The sequence below is a fragment of the Mesocricetus auratus genome, unplaced genomic scaffold (genome assembly GCF_017639785.1).
Source record: "Mesocricetus auratus isolate SY011 unplaced genomic scaffold, BCM_Maur_2.0 Super-Scaffold_4256, whole genome shotgun sequence".
In the NCBI taxonomy this organism is placed as follows: domain Eukaryota; kingdom Metazoa; phylum Chordata; class Mammalia; order Rodentia; family Cricetidae; genus Mesocricetus; species Mesocricetus auratus.
Genome location: NW_024429182.1, coordinates 50419589 through 50440935, shown reverse-complemented (window position 1 = coordinate 50440935; position 21347 = coordinate 50419589).

Here is a 21347-nt window from a genome sequence, read left to right as displayed (position 1 = left end):
CTGCCCCTCATCCGCCGGGGCGGTCCCAGCATCCCAGAATGATGAGCTCAGCTACCATCCAGGCCCACGTCCTCAGCTTTGGGTTGGTGTACCCTAACACCTTCCCCTTTTATGACCCAGAGCACATGAAGGGACTGGATCTACAGAACCATGGCTGCAGGATCTCCATGACTTGAGGCAATAGTAGGATATCCAAGAGTCTTCGTGAGGGTCCAGTGATGATGGTGTCCCAGAGGCCAGAGGCCTTAAATAAGACTAATGACTCATTGCAATGAATATTTATGGATGGGGCTGATTAGACAAAAGAATATACTGAGTCTTAGCTAGGGTTTCTGTTGTTGTGAAGAGACACCATGACCAAGGCAGCTCTTATAAAGGAAAGCATTTACTTGAGGAGGGGGCTTACATTTTCGGAAATTATCATCATGGTGTGACACGGTGGCCTGAAGGCAGGCGTGGTACTGGAGGAGCTGCTACATTTTGATATGCATGCAACAGAGTGTGTGTAGTGGCATCTTGTTCGCCAGTGGACTTGTGGTGGTGGCTGCATCCTAGGGGTGTGGCTTCAGGTGTGCACATGTGACCCTTATAAGGAAGAGTAGGAGTTGACTCGCTCTCTTGGACAGCAGTCAGGGATCTGGAAAGGCAGCGACTGCATCTTCAGGAGCAGGAAGACCATGGCGGTTATTTACCATTAATTGTGTAAGTGCTTCCCTAATAAATACCTGTTAATCATTTATCTGGGTCTTGTGGACTCATTTAAACCCACCTTAATTGGCACCCCACTTAGTTTGAGTCCCACGTTCAGCCCTGCCAACTTGGCTGCTTTCTCTTGGTCAGACGGCCCATCTTAGTTTTATGTCACACATTTAGTGCAACTTCCCCCGCCCCCTGCCCAGAGCAGTGTGCACTCCCGTGCCACTGAGGCTCCTGGCAACCCGCCTGCGTGGCCCATTGCACTCCCCCCTTAATTCCCAGAGCTGCCAAGAGTTTTCTTTCTGCTCCCACGTGCCTCTTTTGCGCAGTCCAGCGCAGTGCCATGTCTAGAGCCGTCTCTTGGCTTTCAGGGACCCACCATTGGGCACACCCCTCCATAACTGAAGCTCCAACCAAGTATGGCTGCCTAGCTCTGCTGGCCCTTCAGCACCTGCTGCACGTGCAGGTTGCTTCCATTCCTTTCTCCGTAATAAAAATTCATTCAGTTTGGGGTTTGTGGTGTATTGTTTAGAAATTACAGATTGTAGTACATCAGAGACAAATCAGACCAGAGTGCCTTTGCCCTTTGATTTGCTTTGGTGGTATACCTATGACACCTGCTGGCCAGACATAGTTATTGCAACTTAAGGTCAACAAGCAAACCAGCAAACACAGACCTCAGTCTTCCCGGATTTTACTTGAGGTAAATTACTGGATATTTTGCAATTTAAGTTAACAGACAGACAGACAGACAGACAGACAGACAGACAGACAGACAGACAGACAGACAGACAGACAAAATTAGCTACTTCACACCAATGGCAGATAATATTACTACACAAGAATTTAAATTTTTTTCGTTTCTGCTATGGATTGACTTTTAGAAGAGGTATACGACTAAGATTAATGACATGCTTTCAGATAGAACATTGTTTCTGGAATACAATCTACATGCCATATAAATAATCTCTAAAGATGAGAATATTAAATCTCTAGAATCATATGTAAATAAGAAGAACAAGAAACTTACTGAGTTAATGAAATCTTTGGAAGTTTTTTACTGTCCAGGAAGTTCAAATACTCCAAGAAACAATGATGAATAGACTACAGGCCATAGAAGGCCTTCTTAAAAATGATACACCAGCCGGGCGGTGGTGGCGCACTCCTTTAATCTCAGCACTCGGGAGGCAGAGGCAGGCGGATCTCTGTGAGTTCGAGGCTGGGCTGGTCCGACAGTCTCCAAAGCAATACAGAGAAACCCTGTCTCATAAAACCAAAAAAAAAAGATACACCAGGAGTTAAGATACAAATTAAAGAGAATAAAAAAGATTTAACATCACCAGTACCTTTCAGAGTCAGAGATGACTTATCAAAGGTTGTATCATCATCATCACCTGCTATAATCTATCCTGTTACTACTTCTGAAAAGCCAGCAAATATTGAATGCCAGGAGGCTATACTGAATGTAAATGGAGCCGATACATATGAAACAATTAAAAGCTACTAAGGAAACAGTAGTTTCCTTATGGCATGCATTCGCCATATATGAGGCAGTTAGTAAAGGCATGGGCTACAAGAAATAGAATAGCTCCCAATGACTGGCTCCAATTACTCTGCAGTTCTAGAACTTGGGCCACAGCTGCAGTGGAAGTCATTTTGGAGGGAAGAGGCCAAAGCCCTTGAACATCAAGGATATGAGGCTTCCCAAGATGAGATTCTTGGAGAATCCCATTATGTTGATGCAGAAATTCAAGCTACATACAATGAACATACCTTGTCCCTATGCTGTACAGCAGCCTTGAATGCTTGAGACAAGATTCAAGAATGAGGGAAAAGAATTTAGTCATATACTAAGGTTATACAAAGCTCAAAAGAACCCTTTAGTGATCTTTTTGCAAAGACTGACCAAAGCCGTAGAAATAGGGATAGCAGATCCAGAAGCTAGACAAGTACTCATTTAGTCTCTGGCTTTTGAAAATGCTAATTTAGAAAGTAGAAGGGTGCTTGGGCCTTTAAAGAAAAGATCAGCACCAATGGATGAATAGATCCTGCACACGACCAGTGTTGAGTCTTTTGACTATAACACTGATGTTTGGGTAGGAGAAGCAATTTCCAAAGGTGTAAGCAGACATCAAAATACCAACTTTTTAATTGTAGTAGAATAGGCCATTATTAAAACTTAAATCACACATAAAACCACACACACTTATAGTGGGAGACTTCAACACCCGGCTCTTACCACTGGACATGACTACCAGACAGAAACTTAATAGAGAAATAAAGGAGCTAACCAAATTATGACTCAATTGGGTTTAACAGATATCTATAGAACATTCCATCCAAACACAAAAGAATATACCTTCTCAGCACCACATGGAAACTTCTCTAAAATTTACCACATACTCAGTAACAAAGTAAACTTCAACAGATACAACAAAATCAGAATAACTTCCTATGTCTTACTGAATCACCATAGTCTAAAGTTAGATTTCAACAGCAACACAAATTGTAATAATCCTACAAACTCATGGAAATTGAACAATGCTCAATTGCATCACCCCTGGGTCAAGGAAGAAATAGCGAAAAAAAATTAAAGACTTCCTAGAATTCAATGAAAATGAATGCACAAATTCCCCAAATTATAGGACTCTGAAAGCAGTGCTAAGGGGAAAGTTCATAGCACTGCAGCTCTGGTTCTTCAGAACCAGTTCCTTCACACACTGTAGGAGCTCATAAATGGTCGTAGATATTGGGATGGACTGACTCAAAGCCCCGAATCTAAGCCCTGATGGTAGCTTAGTTAGTGCTGGTGAGCCCTGTGTCTTCTGCCACCACTGACTGGGATTTGCTATGTTCTTAGTATCCACTGTCTCCTTCAAATCCACTGTTGTTCTTGAAGGCCATGGGCCAAAGGAGCCAAGAGGAATCCATAATGTTTTAGTGGATACACCTGAGTTTTCTTCAGGAGGAATAAAAATAGGGCAAGTTGATGCATCAGTTTGCTTATTTCCTTCTACAACAAACTCAGGAAAGTTAGTGTATGTCTAGTATTAGTCTGTTGCTGGAAATAATCCTACAACACAAGCAAAGCCTGAAACAATATTTAATGGTTTATTAATTAACTGTAATAGATGAATCAAAACTACCAGTTCTACTTGTTGGAGTGAGGAAAATATATTAATAGATTGATAAATATCTGGACCATGAATTTCCTTCTGTTCTCTTAGATGCCTGTGGCATGGAAGATTTTTGGACAATTTTTGTTATTACAAATTCAGTTTGTGTGAGAAAATCCCATAGCTTACCAGCTGGATAATGGCTTCCTATGCTTTTATGGAAATCTTCAAATGGAATTTGAAAATCCATAGAGTTTTGTGTCACTCTTAAAAACTGATTTTTAGATCCAGGCCTGCCTTCCAGTGCCTGGGGACTGCTCCAGAGCCTCCCCTCCCGGCAGGAGCCACGCACCCCAGATACCTGGCCTTCTCTTCCACCAATGGGACCAGGGGACCAGGTAAACCAGGCCCTGTATCCAGGCCTGCCTTCCAGTACCTGGGGACTGCTACAGAGCCTCCCGTCCTAGTGGGAGCCACGCACCCCAGATTCTGGGTCATCTCTTCCACCAACTGGACCAGGTACACCAGGCCCTGTAACCTGGCCTGCCTTCCAGTTCCTGGGGACTGCTACAGAGCCTCCCCTCCTGATGGCACACCCCAGATTCCTGGTCATCTCTTCCATCAATGGGACCAGGGGACCAGTGCCTGTAGACCGCCAGTGGGAGCTTACCCACCCCAGATTCCCGGTCTTCTTCTCCACCCACAGGACAAGGACTAGGGACCAGGAAGAGGAGAACTACAAGAGTATTGGACTTTCTTGTACCCACCGAAAGGGAACTCTGGTTCCCTAACAACCAGACCAGTAAGGGGCTCTTTCTGCACCCACTAGAAGAAAATATGGGAAAGAGATAATTCAAGAACACACTCAGCAACAGAAAAACAAATATGACACCACCAGATTCTAGAGACTCCACACCAGCAAGACTCCAACATTCTAATGCAAATGAAGCAGAAAAGAATAACCTTAAAAACAACTTCATGAAAATGATAGAAGCCCTATAGGAGGATATAGGAAAATCCCTCAAATAAATGGAAGAAAAAACAAACCAAAAATGCAAGAAATGGAAGAAAAAACAAACAAAAAATGCATCAAATGGACAAAAAGGCAAAGCAAAATTTCAAGAAACAATTCAAACAGTGCAAGGGTTGAAAACGGAAATAGAGACAATAAAAAACACAGTCTGAAGGAAGGCTGGAAATAGAAAAGCTGGGCAAACAGTCAGGTACTACAGATGCAAGCAAAACCAACAGAATACAAGAGATGGAAGACAGAATCTCAGGTGTTGAAGATACACTAGGAGGAACTGATTCATCGACCAAAGAAAATCTTAAGTCCAACAAATCCCTAACACAAAACATCCAGGTAATATGGGACACCATGAAAAGACCAAACCTAAGAATAATAGGTATAGAAGAAGGTGAAGAAAACCACCTCAAAGGGGCAGAAAATATATTCAACAAAATCATAGAAGAAAACTTTCCCTAAAGAAAGTTATGGCAATGAAGGTGCAAGAAGCTTACAGAACACCAAATAGAGTGGACCACAAAAAAGTTCCCCCCACCTAATAATCAAGACCCCAAATATACAGAATAAAGAAAGAATCTTAAGAGCAGCTAAGGAAAAAGGTCGAGTAACATATAAAGGCAAACCTAACAGAATTACACCTGACTTCTCCATAAAAACTCTGAAAGCCAGAAGGTCCTGGATAGATATTCTACCAATGCTAAGAGACCATGGATGCCAGCCCAGACTACTATACCCGACAACGCTTTCAATCACTATAGATGGAGAAAACAAGATATTTCATGACAAAACTAGACTCAAACAATACATATCCACTAACCTAGCACTACAGAAAGTTAAATATAACCAGAAAAACATAGGAATTAGATAATCCCACCTTACCAACAGCCAAAAGAAGAAAGGGGTGGAATTCCAGACATAATTCCATCAACAACAACCATTCAAAATCAGAGAAAAATGAGCAATCAATCAATGGTCATTAATATCCCTCAATATTAATGGTCTTAACTTGCTCATAAAAAATAAACAGGCTAACAGAATGGATTCGAAGCCAGAATCCAGCCTTCTGCTGCATACAATAAACACACCTCAGCTTCAAAGACAGACATTACCTCAGAGTTAAAGGTTGGGAAAAGATTTTCCAATCAAATGACCCAAGAAACAAGAGGGGGTAGCAATTCTAATATCTAACAAATTAGACTTTAAAATGAAATCAATCAAAAGAGATGAAGGAGGTCATTATATACTCATCACAGGAGAAATCCACCAAGATGAAGTTTCAATTCTGAACATCTATGCCCCAAATACAAAGACATCCACGTTTGTAAAAGAAACACTACTAAAACTCAAATCACATATAAAGCCCCACACACTTATAGTGGGAGACTTCAACACCCCACTCTTACCACCACCTGTCTGACAGGAATACCAGACAGAAACTTAACAAAGAAGCAAAGGGGCTAATAGAAGTTATGACCCAATTGGGATTAACAGACATCTATAGAACACTCCATCCAAATAAAATAGAATATACCTTCTTCTCAGTACCACATGGAACCTGCTCAAAAATCGACCACATACTTGGCAACATATCATTCCTCAACAGATACAAAAAAATTGGAGTAACTCCATGCATCTTATCAGACCACCATGCGTTAAAATTAGAATTCAACAGCAACACAAATTGTAGAAACCCTACGAACTCATGGAAATTGAATAATGCACAATTGCACCATTCCTGGGTCAAATAAGAAATAAAAAAAGAAATTAAAGACTTCCTAGAATTCAATGAGAATGACGACACAACATACCCAAACCTATGGGACACTTTGAAAGAAGTGCTAAGTTCATAGCATTAAGTGACACTGGAGAAGAGTTACACTAGAGAATTAACAGCACAGTTGAAAGCTCTAGAACACAAGGAAGCAAACTCACCCAGGAGGAGTAGGCACCAGGAAATAATCAAACTGAGGGCTGACATCAATAAAGTAGAAACTAGGAAAACAATACAAAGAATCAATGCAACAAAGAGTTGGTTCTTTGAGAAAATAAACAAGATAGACAAACCTTTGTCCAAACTTACCAAACAGCAGAGAGTGAACATGCAAATTAACAAAATCAGAAATGAAAAGGGGGACATAACAACAGACTCTGAGGAAATTCAGAGAATCATCAGGTCATACTTTGAAAACCTGTACTCCACAAAATTCAAAAATTTAAAGGAAATGGACAATTTTCTGGATAGCTATCACTTGCCAAAATTAAATCAAGAACAGATAAGCAATTTAAATAGACCTACAACCCCTATGGAAATAGAAGAAGTCATCAAAAGTCTCCCAAACAAAAAAAAAAGCCCAGGTTCAAATGGCCTAAGTGCAGAATTCAACCAGAAATTCAAAGAACAGCTTATACCAATTCTCCTCAAAGTATTCCATGCAATAGAAGCAGAAGGGTCTTTGCCAAACTCTTTCTACGAGGCTTCAATAACCTTGATACCCAAGCCACACAAAGACACAACTAAGAAAGAAAACTTCAGAGCAATATCCCTCATGAACATTGATGCAAAAATACTCAATAAAATACTGGCAAATCAGATTCAAGAACACATCAAAACAATCATTCACCACGATCAAGTAGGCTTCATTCCAGGGATGCAGGGATGGTTCAACATACGAAAATCCATCAACGTAATCCACCATATAAACAAGCTGAAAAACAAAAATCACATGATCAGCTCACTAGATGTAGAAAAAGCCTTTCACAAAAGAATCAATAGCCCTACTATATACAGGTGATAAATGGGCTGAGAAAGAAATCAGAGAAACATCACCCTTCACAATAGCCAGAAACAACATAAGATATGTTGTGGTAACTCTAACCAAACAAGGGAAAGACCTGTATTACAAAAACTTTAAGTCTTTGAAGAAGGAAATTGAAGAGGATATCAGAAAGTGGAAAGATCACCCATGCTCTTGGATAAGTAGGATCAACAGAGTAAAAATGGTGATCTTAACAAAGAAATCTACACATTCAATGCAATTCCCATCAAAATACTGGCACAATTCTTCACAGATCTCAAAAGAATTATACTCAACTTTATATGGAAAAAACCTATACAATAAAGGAACTTCTGAATGTATCAGCATCCCTCACTTCAAGCTCTATTATACAACTACAGTACTGAAAACAGCTTGGTATTGGCATAAAAAAGGCAGGTAGACTAATAGAATCTAATTTAAAACTCTGACATTAACCCACATAGCTATGAACACCTGATTTTTGACAAAGAAGCTACAATTATACAATGGAAAAAAGAAAGCATCATCAGCAACTGGCACTGGCATAACTGGAGATTGACATAAAGAAGAATGCAAATAGATCCATATCTATCACCATGTACAAAACTCAAGTCCAAGTGAATCAAAGACCTCAACATAAATTCAGCCACACTGAACCTCACAGAAGAGAAACTGAGAAGTACCTTGAATACATTGGCACAGAACACCACTTCCTAAATATGACATCAGTAGCACAGACACTGAGAGCAACAATTAATACACGGGACCTCCTGAAACTGAGAAGCTTCTATAAAGCAAAGGGCACAATCAACAATACAAAACGGCAGACTACAGAATGGGGAAAGATCATCATCATCCCCACATCTGACAGAGGGCTGATCTTCAAAATATTTGAAGAATTAAAGAAACTAGACTACAATGAAAATGTTTGACGCTTCAATTTTTCTTCAAGCCTCTGGAAATCACCTCTCCTATGCATGCATCATCATGGTCATGAGATTCAATAATGATTGTATCTCAGATCCATTCCTCCAAGGGTACTTACCTTGCCTTTAATAGCCTAATTATTCCTTTGAATTGATAATTAGCATTTTCAAAAGCCAGAGATTCAATTATTGTGTCTAGCTACTGAATTTGGTATCATTCTATTTACTGCTTAAGTCAGTCTTTGTAAGAAATCCATGAAGGCTTCCTTTGAGCCCTGTATAGCTTTAGTAAATGATTCAATTTTCTTTTCTACCTCTCCCAGTCTTTCCCAAGCATTCAAAGCTGCTATGCAGCATAAATCCAGGAAATTGTTATCATAAAGAGATTACATTTGTATATCAGCATAATCTGCCTCTCCAAGAAGTTGATTTTGGGAGATTTCCATACTCCTAGACCTACACCCTTGTTCAATGATCTTAGCCACATCTTTGACCAGGTACTCTATTATAATTGTGGATCAGGCTCTTAAATAGCTTTAAGTCTCTCCAGTCTCTAAAGATAATTCTTTTACAAGTTGACCACCAGTTGAACATCTGTTTCACAAAAGGTGAATGCATGCCATATGAGACTATCGCTTTCTTGAATCTCCTTAAATCTAACATTTCCATAGGAGTCCATTTAACTCTTACATAGACTTAGGACTATCTATCATTTGGCAGTTGTTCCTATAAGGTGGCTGGATGAATTAAGGTTGGTTGTTTGAAAACCTTAGGTCGTTCCTCTCTAACCTTATAATGTAATGTAATGCTGAAATTGGTTCTCCATTAAATTCCTCTGTCTGAGTCTGAATATCTGTTTTATTAAGTTTTCCTAAAATTTGTATGTTAGCACTCATATTAGCCAACTTTTTAGTGACAAAACAAAAATGATAAAAACTAATAATGTTTATAATTGACATTACATAAGCCCCATCTATATTCTTTATCCCCTCATTTAAATGTTCCATTTTCAAACCATCCAGTGTATTATCATATAGAGACCTAAATCTCTCCATTGTAATAGTGTTTCCCATTTTATAATGTGGGAAAAAACTCTTTTAACTAATTTCTTCCTTTAAGAATTCCCAATTGTCTTACCAAACCTGCTGACAATGTCAGTGAACTGTTAGGCTTAGCATAACTAAATAAAGAACTAGCATGTAGCCTTGAGAGTGGCAGCCCAAAGGAGGGGCTAACCCACTAACCCACAGCAGGGGGGGGCCTGAAAAACCTCACATGGAATGGTATGGAAAAAACATGTGTGGCGGGAGCAGCCTGAAGGCAGAGTCAGCAGGTCTAGGGTAGATAACTCCTGTGGCATTTGGAGCCCAAGTGTTTCTGTAGTTTGGGTGGCAGCTGGAGACTGTTTTAGAGGAGTTACAACAGGAAAATCCCAAACTCATTCAGAGGTTTGGGGATAAAAGAAGAGAGAACCTAGTTGGCTGTGCCGTGACTCTAGCAGGAAAATTGCATGCAGCTCCATCGCGTGTCACTGGCTGCACAGAAACAGGCAAGTGCCTTTTTCATGAATTCATACCCCAAATGTTGGGCAACAGATGTAGTTGGTGTTAATAATAAAAACACAGAGACACATATTGGTGTTAAAGCTGAAGATCAGAGAAGCAAAGCAGTCAGCCACTAGAGTTCTCACCTCTACCAAGGCTCTGCCTGAAGGGGTGATTCACTGAACCTCTGACTGCTCCTGAAGGCATTGCTCCTCAGACCACAATCATCTCCTGTCTCTTTGAGCCTTATATTCCTCTGTAGTGCTAGGATTAAAGGCATGGGATCCCAAGGACTGAGATCACCCTTGTATGAGCTCTGTTTCTGATTTAGACTGGATCAATTTTGTGTAGTTCAAGGTGGCCTTGAACAGAGATCCATCTGCCTCTGTCTCCTGAGTGCTGGGATTAAATGTGTGTACCACCACTGCCTGGCCTCTATAGCTGGCTAGTGTGGCTAGCTTTACACTCTGATCTTCAGGCAAGTTTTATTTGTTATATCATAAACAAAATATCACCACAATCTCTTTAATTGATTTTAGTTCAAAGTCTATTTTGTTAGAATAGACTTTTGTTATTAGGATAACTATGCCAACTTGCTTCTTAACTTGACTGGAAAGGTTTTTTTCCCAACCTTTTACCCTGTCTTCGAAGTTGAGGTGTGTTTCTTGTATTTAGCAGAAGGTAGGGCCCTGTTTTCATATCCATTCTGTTAGTCTGTGTATTTTTATAGGCCAATTGATTCCATTGACATTAAGAGATATTAATGACCAGTGATTGTTAATTCCTGGGGGTTTTTTTTGTTGTTGTTGTTTAGGTAGTGGTGGTGGTACTATGTGTGTGTTTCCCTTCTTTGGGATTTGCTGGTGTGGGATTATTTTTATATGTTTTTATTTAAATTAGAAACATGAATGTTTCACATGTCAGTCCCAGCTACCTCTCCTACCCTTCCTCCTTTGTCCCTCCACCAGCCCCCCAACCCCCTGCCCAATCCCCACATCATTCCCCAGGGAGGGTGAGACCCTCCTTGGGGGGATCTCTAAAGTCTGTCATTTCATCCTGGGCAGGACCTAGGACCTTCCCCATGTGTCCAGGCTGAGACAGCATCCCTCTATTTGGAATGGGCTCCCAAAGCTCATTCATAAACCATGGTGAACACTGATCTACTACCCAAGGCCCCAGTGATTTCTGTGGGCTCCTCCCTGGCACTACATTCATGGAGTCTGGATCAGTCTCCTGTTGGCCTCTCAGCCATCAGTCTGGGATTCAAGAGCTCCCCCTTATCTGGTCAGCTGACTTTGTGGGTTTCATCATCATGGTCTTGACCCCTTTGCTCATCACTCCTCCATCTCTGTCACCAGGTTCCAGGAGTTCAGTTTAGTGTTTAGCTGTGGGTATCTGTCTCTGCTTCCATCAATCCCTGGATGAAGGTTCTAGGATGGCATATAGGATAGTCATCAACCCTATCATCAAGGAGGGGCTATTAGTGTACTCTCTCCACTATTGTTTAATTTGCCAGTTAGTGTTATCCTTGTAGATCTCTGGAGATCTCACTAGAGTCAGCTAACTCCTCAAGCCTATAATGACTCAATCTATTATGTTATCTCTTATCCTGCTCTCCTCTATTCTTACCTCGACTCAAACTTCCTGCTACCCCATGCCTTCTTCTCCCCTCCTCTTATCCCCCTCTATTTTTCCTGGTTCCCTCTCCCCTCCCCCGATGTTCCCAAAGTGCTCAGGAGATCTTGCCTCATTCCACTTCTCTGGGGTATCATGCATCTCTCTTGGGAACCTCCTTGTTTCCCAGACTCACTGGCACTGGGATTGTAGGCTGACACTCCCCTGATCCATACCTAAAATCCATATATGAGTGAATACATACCATGTTTGTCTTTTGTGTCTGCGTTACCTCACTCAGGATGGTTTCCTCTAGTGCCATCCATTTGCCTGCAAATTTCAGGATTGCATTGTTTTTCTAGGCTGAGTAGTACTCCATTGTGTAAATGTACCACATTTTCTTTATCCACTCTTCAGTTGTGGGGCATCTAGGTTGCTTCCAGGATCTAGCTATTACATATAATGCTGCTATGAACATAGTGGAACAGACATCCTTGTTGTGTGAATGGGAATCTTTTGGGTATATGCCTAAGAGTGGAATTGCTGGGTCTTGTAGTAGACTCAGACCCATTTCCTGAGGAATCTCCATACTGATTTCCAAAGTGGCTGTACAAGTTGGCACTCCCACCAGCAATGGAGGAGTGTTCCCCTTTCTCCACATCCTCTCCAGCACAAACTGCCATTGGTGTTTTTGATTTTTGCCATTCTGACAGAAGTAAGATGATGTCTCAGAGTTGTTTTGATTTGCATTTCCCTAATGGCTAGTGATGTTGAGCACTTTCTCAAGTGCGTCTCAGCCATTTTAGACTCCTCAATTGAGAATTCTCTATTTAGTTCAGTCCCCCACTTTTTAATTGGATCCTTTTGTGTTTTGGAAACTTGTTTCTTGAGTTCTTTGTAAATTTTGGAGATCAGTCCTCTGTCAGATGTGGGGTTAGTGATTATCTTTTCCCAATCTGTGTGGTGTCTTTTTGTCTTGCTGAGTGTGTCCTTTGCCTTACAGAAGCTTCTCAATTTCAGGAGGTCCCATTTATTAATTGTCAATCTCAGTGTTTGTGCTACGGGTATTATGTTCAGGAAGCAGTCTCCTGTACCAATTCGTTCAAGGGTACCTCCCACTTTCTCTTCTAAGAGGTGCAGTGTGGCTGGATTTATATTGAGGTCTTTGATCCCTTTAAACTTAAGTTTTGTGCATGGTGATAGACATGGATCTATCTGCAATCTTCTACATGCCAATATCCAGTTATGCCAGCACCATTTGTTGAAGATGCTTTCTTTTTTCCATTGCATATTTTTAGCTTCTTTGTCGAAAATCAGCTGTTCATAGGTTTGTGGATTAATTTCAGGGTTTTCAATTCCATTGATCTACCTGTCTATTTTTGTGCCAATACCAAGCTGTTTTCAGGACTATATCTCTATATTAGAGCTTTGAAGTCAGGGATGGTGATGCCTCCAGACATTGCTTTGTTGAACAGGGTTATTTTGGCTATCCTGAGCCTTTTGTTTTTCCATATAAAGTTGATAATTGTTCTTTCAAGGTCTGTGAAGAATTGTGCTGGGATTTTGATGGGGATTGCATTTTGAGTCTGTAGATTGCTCTTGGCAGGATTGCCATTTTTACTACATTGATCCTACCTATCCAAGAGCATGGGAGATCTTTCCATTTCCTAGTGTCTTCTTTAATGTCTTTCTTTAAAGACTCAAAGTTTTTGCAATACACTTGTTTGGTTAGCGTTACCCCCAGGTATTTTATGTTGTTTGTGGCAATTGTAAAGTGTGATGATTCTCTGATTTCTTTCTCAGCCCTTTTATCGTCTGTATATAGTAGGGCTACTGATTTTCTTGAGTTGATCTTGTATCCTGCCACTTTGCTGAAGGTGTTTATCAGCTGTAAGAGTTCCCTGGTAGAGTTTTTTGGATCGCTTATGTAAACTATCATATCATCTGCAAATAGTGAAAGTTTTACCTCTTCCTTTCCAATTTGTATTCCCTTGATCTCCTTTTGTTGTCGTATGGCTCTGGCTAGCACTTCAAGTACAATATTGAAGAGATATGGGGAGAGGGGACAGCCTTGTCTTGTTCCTGATCTTAGAGGAATTGACTTGAGTTTCTCTCCATTCAGTTTGATGTTGGCTGTTGGTTTGCTGTATATAGCTTTTATGATGCTTAGGTATGTACCTGTTACCCCGGATCTCTCCAAGATGTTTATCATGTAGGGGTGGTGGATTTTTTAAAATTGGGATTACTTTTTTATTTTAATTCTAAATAGCTTGTTTCACATGTCAATCCCAATTCCCTCTCCCTCCCCTCCTTCCGCACCCCCCACGATCCCCCCCCATCCTCCCATCCTATTGCCAATTCCTTCCACATAGGGGATATCTAGAGTCTGTCATTTCACTCAGGCATTCTGTCCAGGCACTCCCCTAAGAGTCCAGGCTGAGAGAACATCCCTCTTTGTGTTATGGACACACGATGTCTGTTAGTATTCAAGGGATAAACACTGATCCACTGCTCAGGACCCCATAGGTTGCCCAGGCCTCCTCACTGACTCTCACATTCAGGGAGTCCGGATCAGTCCCATGCTGGCCTCCCAGCTGTCAGTCTGGGGTCCAAGAGCTCTCCGGTGTTCAGGTCAGCTGTCTCTGCTGGTTTTGCCAGCCCATTCTTTGCCAATTTGCTCATCACTCCTCTCTCTCTGTCACTGGGTTCCTTGGGTTCAGTTCAGTATTTAACTGTGGGGTTTTTGCCTCTGCTTCCATCAGTCACTGGATGAAGGCTCCAGGATGGTTATAGACATCAAGTTCATTATCAGGAATGGGCATTCAGGGTGGCTTAGCTTGCCAATTAGTGACATCCCTTTACATCACTAGAGGTCACAATGGTGCCTGATCTGTCTTCTAACCTATGATTCCCTCTTCCCCCTATACTATCCCCCAGCCAACTTTCCTGTTCCCCCATGACCTACTCTCTCTTCCTCTTCTCCCCCTCTCTATTTCCCCCCACCCCCTCCCCCCACCCCTCACCGTGTTCCCCATCTGTTCAGAGGATCTTGCCTCTTTTCTCTTCTCTTGGGTACCATGCATATCTTTTATGTTCTTTCCTGTTTCCCAGACTCTCTGTCAGTGGAAGTGCAGATTGGCACTCTCCTGATCCATGTCTAAAATCCATATATGAGTGAGTACATACCATGTTTGTCTTTTTGTGAGTGGGTTACCTCACTCAGGATGGTTTCTTCCAGTGCTATCCATTTACCTGCGAATTTCAAGATTCCATTTTTTTTTCTGCTGAGTAATAGTCCATTGTGTAAATGTACCACATTTTCTCTATCCACTGTTCAGTTGAGGGCATCTATGTTGCTTCCAGGTTCTGGCTATTACAAATAATGCTGCTATGAACATAGTGGAGCAGGTGCCCTTATTGTATGAATTTGCCTCTTTTGGATATATGCATAAGAGTGGAATTGCTGTGGTAGATTGATTCCCATTTTCCTGAGGAATCTCCATACTGATTTCCAAAGTGGCTGTACGAGTTGGCACTCCCACCAGCAGTGGAGGAGTATTCCCCTCTCTTCACATCCTCTCCAGCATAAATTGTCTTCGGTGTTTTTGATTTTAGCCATTCTGACAGGAGTAAGATGGTATCTCAAAGTTGTTTTGATTTGCATTTCCCTGATGGCTAAGGATGTTGAGCACTTTCTTAAGTGTCTCTTGGCCATTTTAGCCTCCTCTATTGAGAATTCTCTGTTTAGTTCTGTACCCCACCTTTTAATTGGATCCTTTTGTGTTTTGGAGACTTGCTTCTTGAGTTCTTTGTATATTTTGGAGATTAGCCCTCTGTCAGATGTGGGGTTAGTGAATATCTTTTCCCATTCTGTGGACTGCCTTTGTGTCTTGTTGACTGTGTCCTTTGCCTTACAGAAGCTTTTTAGTTTCATGAGGTCCCATTTGTTAATTGTCGATCTCAGTGTCTGTGCCACTGGTGTTATGTTCAGGAAGTGGTCTCCTGTACCAACTCGTTGAAGAGTATTTCCCACTTTCTCTTCTAAAAGTTTCAGTGTGGCTGGATTTATGTTGAGATCTTTGATCCATTTGGACTTAAGTTTTGTACAAGGCGATAAACATGGATCTATCTGCAGTCTTCTGCATACCAGCGCCCAGTTATGCCAGCACCATTTGTTGAAGATGCTTTCTTTTTTCCATTGTATAGTTTTAGCTTCTTTGTCAAAAATCAGGTGTTCATAGGTGTGTGGGTTAAAATCAGGGTTTTCAATTCGGTTCCATTGGTCAACCTGCCTATTTTTGTGTCAATACCAAGCTGTTTTCAGGACTATAGCTCTATAATAGAGCTTGAAGTCAGGTATGGTGATGCCTCCTGAAGTTCCTTTATTGTATAGGGATGTTTTGGCTATCCTGGGCCTTTTGTTTTTCCATATAAAGTTGATTAATGTTCTTTCCAGGTCTGTGAAGAATTGTGCCAGAATTTTGATAGGGATTGCATTGAATCTGTAGACTGCTTTTGGCAAGATTGCCATTTTTATTATGTTGCTCCTACCAATCCAAGAGCATGGGAGATCTTTCCATTTTCTGGTATCCTCTTTGATTTCTTTCTTCAGAGACTCAAAATTGTTGATATACAGGTCTTTCACTTCCTTGGTTAACATTATCCCCAGATATTTGATGCTGTTTTTGGCTATTGTAAAGGGTGAGGTTTCTCTGATCTCTTACTCAGTCACTTCATCGTCTGTATATAATAGGGCCACTGATTTTTTTGAGTTTACCTTGTATCCTGCCACTTTGCTGAAGGTGTTTATCAGCTCTAGGAGTTCCCTTGCGGAGTTTTTTGGGTCACTTATATAAACTCTCATATCATCGGCAAATAGTGAAAGCTTGACTTCTTCTTTTCCTATTGGTATCCCCTTGATCTCCTTTTGTTGTCTTATTGCTATAGCTAGAACTTCAAGTACAATATTGAAGAGATATGGAGAGAGTGGACAGCCTTGTCTTGTTCCTGATCTTAGAGGAATTGCGTTGAGTTTCTCTCCATTTAGTTTGATGCTGGCTGTTGGTTTACTGTATATTGCTTTTATTATATTCAGGTATGTTCCTGTTATCCCTGATTTCTCTAGGACTTTTATCATGAAGGGGTGCTGTATTTTGTCAAAGGCTTTTTCAGCATCTAGTGAGATGATCATGTGGTTTTTCTTTCGCAGTTTTTTGTTTATATGGTGGATTACATTGATAGATTTTCTAATGTTGAGCCATCCCTGCATCCCTGGGATGAAGCCTACTTGATCATGGTGGATGATCTTTCTGATGTGTTCTTGGATCCGATTTGCTAATATTTTATTGAGCATTTTTGCATCCATGTTCATGAGGGAAATTGGTCTATAGTTCTCTTTCTTAGTTGTGTCTTTATGTGGCTTGGGTATCAAGGTAATTGTAGCCTCGTAAAAAGAGTTTGGCAGTGAGCCTCCTGCCTCTATTTGTGGAATACTTTGAGAAGTATTGGAATTAGCTCTTCTTTGAATTTCTGGTAGAATTTTGCACTGAAGCCATCTGGGCCTGGGCTTTTTGTGCTTGGGAGACTTTTGATGGCTGCTTCTATTTCATTAAAGGTTATAGGTCTGTTTAGATTGTTTATCTGCTCTTGATTTAGTTTTGGCAAGTGATATCTATCCAGAAAATTGTCCCATTTCCTTTAAATTTTCGAATTTTGTGGAGTACAGATTTTCAAAGTATGCCCTGATGATTCTCTGGATTTCCTCAGAGTCCGTTGTTATGTCCCCCTTTTCATTTCTGATTTTGTTAATTAGCATGCTCTCTCTCTGTCTTTTGGTTAGTTTGGACAGAGGTTTGTCTATTTTGTTGATTTTCTCAAAGAAAAATCTTTGTTTCATTGATTCTTCTCAATGTTTTCCTGGTTTCTACTTGATTGATTTCAGCCCTCAATTTGATTATTGCCTGGCGTCTGCTCCTCCTGGGTGAGTTTGCTTCTTTTTGTTCTAGAACATTCAGTTGTGCTATTAATTCTCTAGTATGACAGTTCTCCAGTTTGTTCATGTGGGCACTTAGTGCTATGAACTTTCCTCTCAGCACTGCTTTCAATGTGTCCCATAAGTTTGCGTATGTTGTGTCTTCATTCTCATTGAATTCCAGAAAGTCTTTAATTTCTTTTTTTATTTCTTCCTTTACCCAGGGATGGTGCAATTGTGCATTGTTCAATTTCCATGAGTTTGTAGGGTTTCTGCGATTTGTGTTATTGTTGAATTCTAATTTTAATGCATGGTGGTCTGATAAGATACAGGGGGTTATTTCAATTTTTTTTGTATCTGTGGAGATTTGCTATGTTTCCTATTATGTGGTCAATTTTAGAGAAGGTTCCATGTGGTGCCGAGAAGAAGGTATATCCCTTTGTGTTTGGGTGGAATGTTCTATAGATGTCTGTTAAACCCAGTTGGGTCATAACTTCTATTAGTTCTTTTGTTTCTTTGTTAAGTTTCTGTCTGGAGGTCCTGTCTAGCAGTGACAGCGGAGTGTTGAAGTCTCCTACTATTTTTTTTCAATTTTTTTATTTTAAATCGCTTGTTTTACATGTCAATCCCAGTTCCCTCTCCCTCCCCTCCTCCCGCACTCCCCTTTCCCCCCACCCTCCCACCCTATTGCCAAATCCTTCCACATAGGGGATATCAGAGTCTGTCATTTTACTCTGGGTAGGGTCCAGGCACTCCCCTAAGAGTCCAGGCTGAGAGAGCATCCCTCTTTGTGCTATAGGCACACGAAGACTGTTTGTATATCAGGGATAGACACTGATCCACAGCTCAGGGCCCCATAGGTTGCCCAGGCCTTCTCGCTGACACTCACATTTGGGGGGGTCCAGATCAGTCCCATACTGGCCTCCTCACTGTCAGTCTGGGATCCAAGAGCTCTCCCCTGTTCAGATCAGCTGTCTCTGCTGGTTTTGCCAGCCCATTCTAGCCAATTTGCTCATCACTCCTCTCTCTCTGTCACTGGGTTCCTTGGGTTCAGTTCAGTGATTAATTGTGTGTTTGCCTCTGCTTCCATCAGTCACAGGATGAAGGCTCCCGGATGGTTATAGACATCAAGTTCATTATCAGGAATGGACATTCGAGGTGGTCTTTCCACTATCGCTTAGCTTGCCAATTGGTGTTATCCCTTTAGATCACTAGAGGTCGCTCTGGTGCCTGATCTGTATTCGATCCTATGATTCCCTCTTCCCCCTATTCTACCCCCACCCCCTCAACTTCCTGTTCCCCCATGACCAACTCTCTTCCTCTTCTCCCCCTCTCTTCTTCCGAGGTCCCACTCCCCCCCCCCACTCCTCGCCATGTTCCCCATCCATTCAGGGGATCTTGTCTCCATCCTCTTCTCTTGGGTACTATGCATATATGCATATAAGGCAGGCCACAGAATGGGAAAAGATATTCACTAACCCTACATCTGACAGAGGGCTAATCTCCAAAATTTACAAAGAACTCAAGAAACAAGTCTCCAAAACACCAAAGGATCCACTTGAAAGGTGGGGTACAGAGCTAAATAGAGAATTCTCAGTAGAGGAGGCTAAAATGGCCAAGAGACACTTAAGAAAGTGCTCAACATCCTTAGCCATCAGGGAAATGCAAATCAAAACAACTTTGAGATACCATCTTACTCCTGTCAGAATGGCTAGAATCAAAAACACCGAAGACAATTTATGCTGGAGAGGATGTGGAGAGAGAGGGACACTCCTCCACTGCTGGTGGGAGTGCCAACTCATACAGCCTCTTTGGAAATCAGTATGGAGATTCCTCAGGAAAATGGGAATTAATCTACCACAAGACCCAGCAATTCCACTCTTAGGCATATATCCAAATGAGGCAAGTTCATACAACAAGGGCATCTGCTCCACTATGTTCATAGCAGCATTATTTGTAATAGCCAGAACCTGGAAGCAACCTAGATGCCCCTCAACTGAACAGTGGATAGAGAAAATGTGGTACATTTACACAATGGAGTATTACTCAGCAGAAAAAAAAATGGAATCTTGAAATTCGCAGGGAAACGGATAGCACTGGAAGAAACCATCCTGAGTGAGGTAGCCCAGTCGCAAAAAGACAAACATGGTAAGTACTCACTCATATATGGATTTTAGACATGGATCAGGATAGTGCCAGTTTGCACTTCCACTGATAGAGAGTCTGGGAAACAGGAAAGAAGTCTCCTACTATTAGTGTGTGAGATTTTATGTGCAATTTGAGCTTTAGTAATGTTTCTTTCACGAATGTAGGTACCTTTGTATTTGGGGCATAGATGTTTAAAATTGAGACTTTATCTTGATGGACTTTTCCTTTTATGAATATGAAATGTCCTTCTTCATCTCTTTTGATTGATTTTAATTTGAAGTCTAGTTTGTTAGATATTAGGATTGCTACACCCACTTGTTTCTTGGGTCCATTTGATTGGAAAATCTTTTCCCACCCCTTTACTTTGAGATACCGTCTGTCTTTGATATTGAGATGTGTTTCTTGTATGCAGCAGAAGGATGGGTTCTGTCTTCGTATCCATTCTGCAAGTCTGTGTCTTTTTATAGGCAAATTGAGGCCGTTGACATTGAGGGATATCAGTGACCATTGATTGATGATTCTTGTTTGTGCTTGATTTATTGGTAGTGAAGTTATTTTGTGTAGTTTCTCCTCCCTTTTTCTTTTGGTGTTTTGTAAAGTGGGATTATATATTGCCTGTGTCTTTGTGAGTGTAGTTATCTTCCTTGGATCTAGGTTTTCCTTCTAGCACTTTCTGTAGAGCTGGATTCATGGATATGTATTGTTTAAATCTGGCTTTGTCATGGAATATTTTGTTTTCTCCATCTATGGTAATTGAAAGCTTTGCTGGATATAGTAGTCTGGGCTGGCATCCTTGTTCCCTTAGTGTTTGTAGGACATCTGTCCAGGATCTTCTGGCTTTCATCGTTTCCATTGAGAAGTCAGGTGTAATTCGGATAGGTCTGCCTTTATATGTTACTTGGCTTTTTCTTTAGCTGATCTTAATATTTTCTCTTTATTCTGTAGGTTTGATGTTTTGATTATTATATGGCAAGGTGACTTCTTTTTCTGGTCTAGCCTATTTGGTGTTCTGTAAGATTCTTGTATTTTCATAAGCATATCCTTCTTTAGGTTAGGGAAGTTTTCTTCTATGATTTTGTTGAATATATTTTCTGTACCTTTGAGCTGTATTTCTTCGCCTTCTTCTATACCTATTATTCTCAGGTTTGGCTTCTTCACGGTGTCCCATATTTCCTGGATATTTTGTGTTAGGGGTTTGTTGGTTTTGAGGTTTTCTTTGGTTGACGACTCTATATCCTCTAATGAGTCTTCAACACCTGAGATTCTCTCTTCTATCTCTTGTATTCTATTGGTGATACTTGCATCTGTAGTTCATGATCGTTTACCCAGCTTTTCCATTTCCAGCATCCCCTTGTTCTGTGTTGTTTCCTTCATTTGTTTGGTTGCTTTTTCTTGGTACTCTTTAGATTCTTTGAGAGATTTGTTTATTTCTTGAATTTTTCCCCATTTCATGGATTTTTTGTTTGTTTTTTCCTCTATTTCTTTAAGGGATTTCCTTGTTTCTTCTTTC